Raw genomic sequence first — 4,134 nt, 5'->3', positions numbered from 1 at the left:
TGTTATTGCTTTTCCAGTTGGCTTACAGGCAAGTTAATGACATGCTCAAAAATTCTTTTGCTCCCGAGTCCTAAAGTCTTCACTTCTGGAGGCCCCTCTTGAAATTCTAGCTTAAACCCAGAGCAAAATTTAGTTTGGTGGTCTCACCCTTTAGTGCTTCCAAATTCTTGTGGTTTCCTGGCAAGTCCTGAAAATGACTGGTTCCCCCCCCCCCCCTCTTTCTCTCTGAACTCCCAGCTGCTAAAGTCAAGCAGTACTTTTAAATAAAGTCTTTTTGTTCTTGCCAGCTGTTGACCTTTTCACAATCTTATCTTTTAGGAACCACACCTCTCCTCAAAAGCTGGACCTGTTTGGGAATTAAGGCTCCTTAGAAGGATTAAAACTCTTTGGGTGGGTGGGTGGGTGGGTGGGGAACCAGCAGCAGACTTTCTGTTAATAAGGAAATGATGAGAATTGGGGGCTGGGGGCTGGAGGGAGTTAGCTGTTGCATGACAGTCGAGAGTCTTTCCGTGGGACCAGTAGGTCATCCGGCAACCGCAAACCATATTTATTTGTTGCTTATTATATTTCTAATTCTCCTAATAATGGGAATTCTCTGAGCAATTAGGAAGTCATGTGTTCCTAAAAACAAAAATAGAAAGGCAATAGAGCTAGTACAGGAAAGATAACATAAAACATACACAATTCCGGTTTCCCAGAATTAAGTGAGTATTATCACAGTGTTAGCAAAATCGTTCCACTGCAGGATGAAAATTCATCTTTTGAAGATTATGGATCATGTCAATGGAGGTTCTCACTCATCTAGGTCGTAGTTGTCTCAAAGGTGCCCGATGAAGCTTCTTGGATGAGAAGCGATGTGTCTTCTTCTCCCTTAAGAAAAAACAGTCCAGTTGCCTTTTGAAAAAGCACCTTTGAGACCGTTCTGGATCATGCTATAACACGCAAGTAATAATAATAATAATAATAATAATAATAATAATAATAATAATAATAATAATAATAATAATAATAATAATAATAATAAAAAAAAAGTTGGAAGGGACCTTGGAGGTCATCTAGTCCAACCCCCTGCTCAGGCAGGAAACCCTATACCATTTCGGACAAATAGCTGTCCAGTCTCTTCTTTAAAACTTCCAGTGTTGGAGCATTCACCGCTTCTGGAGGCAGGTTGTTCCACTGGTTAATTGTTCTAACTGTCAGGAAGTTTCTCCTTAGTTCTAGGTTGCTTCTCTCCTTGATTAGTTTCCATCCGTTGCTTCTCGTCCTGCCTTCAGGCGCTTTGGAGAACAGCTTGACTCCCTCTTCTTTGGGGCAGCCCCTGAGACATTGGAACACTGCTATCATGTCCCCCCTCCAAAGTAGATGGAAGTTTTTCAACTTGCCGGTCTACGCTTGAGAGAGAGAGAGTTCGTGGCCTTCTTTGGGTGAGGGTAGACTAGACCCTGTTTCTCTCTGCTCTTAGTCCAGCATTTTACCACTACACTTAGGAATTACGACCACAATCATAGACCAGGATTTCCATTGCTAAGCAAGGTGGCTAAGTGTGGACACACCCGACCAGGGACCGGTTCCGTGGAGAGAGGTTTTCCCACAGACTGGAAGGGGGCCTGGTTTCACCTGTTGCCTGTATCCTGCATATGGAGCGTCGCTTGTTTGTGAGCCCCAGTTTCGGCATGCCGCGGCCTGGTGTTGGTTCACAGACCAGGGGTTGGGGACCCCTTTGTGAAACGAATCCAGCTTCCCCCATTGACTTTTCTTATCAGAAGCGAGCTGGGAAGGTTGCGAATGGCGATCACCTAACCCTGGGATGCTGCAACCATGGTAAATCCATGTCGGTTGCCAAGCACTCAGGTTTTGATCACATGGCCATGGGGATGCTATAACAACAACACCAACTTTATTGACACTTTGAATGTACACCAATGGGCATACTTCACAATGAAATTTCGTTGCATACAGCTCTCAAAGGGTCACCACCTCCGATAGACACTCCTTGTTCGTGGCCAGCTCAAGTTTCAGATCGTCCATTTTAGTCTCTAAGGATGGCAAACAGGATAGATGGAAATGGAGCTGCGTGTGGATTAGGCCTCAAATTAGCTTGTATTCCTGCACGACAACCTCACCTCCTTTCCTTTTTCTGATCCTGATTCTTCCACCTTTTCCTTAAAGAGGCCTTGCTTCTGTTCGCCCCTGGAGCATGCTGCCATCGCCACCAACTCCTCCAAACGCCTCTCTCCCTCCCTCATTCTTCAGTGTGAGGACCAGTTGTAAGTCACTTTTTTTTTCAGTGCCATTGTAACTTTGAGCGGTTGCTGAATGAATGGCTGTAAGTAGAGTACTACCTCTACTCCACCCTGGTTCTTGGGTTGACAAAGACGGATATTCTCATGGTCACCCAGGGAGTTTCCATCACTAACTTAAGAAGTAAAACGTGGCTTTCCCCATTTCTGGTCCAGCCTCTTCACCACTACCACCTACTAGCTCTCGGAATTGGCATCATGTAGACTTATAAAGTAGTGGTTACATTTCTACTCATTTCCTTATAAACTCGAGTAGGGCTTTGGATGAGCCCTTCTCCAAATATTTCCTGGGATGATATATATATATATATTCTCTGCAACCTTTTTCTTCCTTTAAAGTGGTACCATGCTGTTTGGGTTAGCTGTTGCCAACTTCCCCTTGAGCTTCTCGCATTCTATAAGGTTTCCAGCCCAAGTCTTGGAAAAGGCCGGGGTTAGTTTTGCTCCTAGCACTGGCATCGCAACAGACGGAATGTCATTTTCCCCCTGCTGACTTTCCACAGCCTCGCACTCCAGTGCCTGAATAATTGCTGCTTAGCAATTCAGAGAGGCAAATTACTTCGGCATTATTGGCTCGAAGGCTGCCTGTGTGTGTCCATGAAGTCACCGGGGGTTGAGCTTGATTCCAGAATACGTCTATTTTTCCTCTATAACACCAACTTGTAATTAGCTGAGCCTTTTATGAATAGCAACAGTTTAAATGTTAGGCATAATGTCAGGCAAAAGCAGGGGTCTTCAAACTTGGCCCTTTTATGACTTGTGGACTTCAACTCCCAGGAATTCCTCAGCCAGCCTCCATTTTGTTTGTTAGATTTAAGACAGGGGTCTTCAAACCTGGCCCTTTTATGACTTGTGGACTTCAACTCCCAGAATTCCTCAGCCAGCCTCCATTTTGTTTGTTAGATTTAAGACAGGGGTCTTCAAACTTGGCCCTTTTATGACTTGTGGACTTCAACTCCCAGAATTCCTCAGCCAGTGTCCACAAGTCATAAAAGGGCCAGGTTTGAAGACCCCTGTCTTAAATCTAACAAACAAAATGGAGGGTGGCTGAGGAATTCTGGGAGTTGAAGTCCACAAGTCACAAAAGGGCCAAGTTTGAAGACCTCTGGGCAAAAGGAGCCAGAACAACTCATGAAGGGTCTTAAGCCTTACAGTTAGTCACCCAGGTTACAAGAATCTCACCAGACTGACCGCATTTCCTTGGGAAGGGCAAGATAAGGCTTCAAGGATTCTGGTGGCAGTCGGGCCTGCGCTGCTTCTTCCAGTAGAAGTCTAAACTTGGGTCCTTCTTGATCCTAGTCTAGTTGGAGATTCCACCACATGTATTGATTTCCATTGTTTCACCCCTGGGTCTTCTTCTAAGGTATCTTCTATGGACACACATTCTGGTTGCTTTTAAAAAAACAAACATTATTGGTTGGGCTACAACTTTCTGTTTAGCAAATTTCCTCAGATAATGCAGATATGAACCTTGAATTGATTTGTGAGTTTTCTCTGAAAGACTGCTCAGCATAGGATTGTGATTCGCTTGTGGTGACCTCTAGAGGATGACTTTTAAACTCTACAGCTGTTTGTTGATTTGTCATGGTGCTGAAGTAGTCAACAGATGAGTCTCTGAAATGAAGGTTAAGTTGTTATCAAACAACCAGGAAGCTAAGCTAGGAGTCAGCATGGAGCCCAGGATTGTCAGACTCTGATACCCAAGAAGGACACAGTGAGTTACTTCTAAGCATTTTCCTTTATTGTTCCTCACCTACAGATAGAAATCTTGCCAAATTAAAGAATCTATTTGCATCATTAAAGACAGACTCTGAGAACTTCTAGGCAGGAGCAG

This window comes from Protobothrops mucrosquamatus, unplaced genomic scaffold, assembly GCF_001527695.2.
Source record: "Protobothrops mucrosquamatus isolate PMUCROS unplaced genomic scaffold, P.Mucros_1.0 scaffold2075, whole genome shotgun sequence".
NCBI lineage: Eukaryota > Metazoa > Chordata > Lepidosauria > Squamata > Viperidae > Protobothrops > Protobothrops mucrosquamatus.
The sequence above is the reverse complement of the archived record's forward strand: the minus strand, read 5'-3'. Positions refer to the sequence as shown.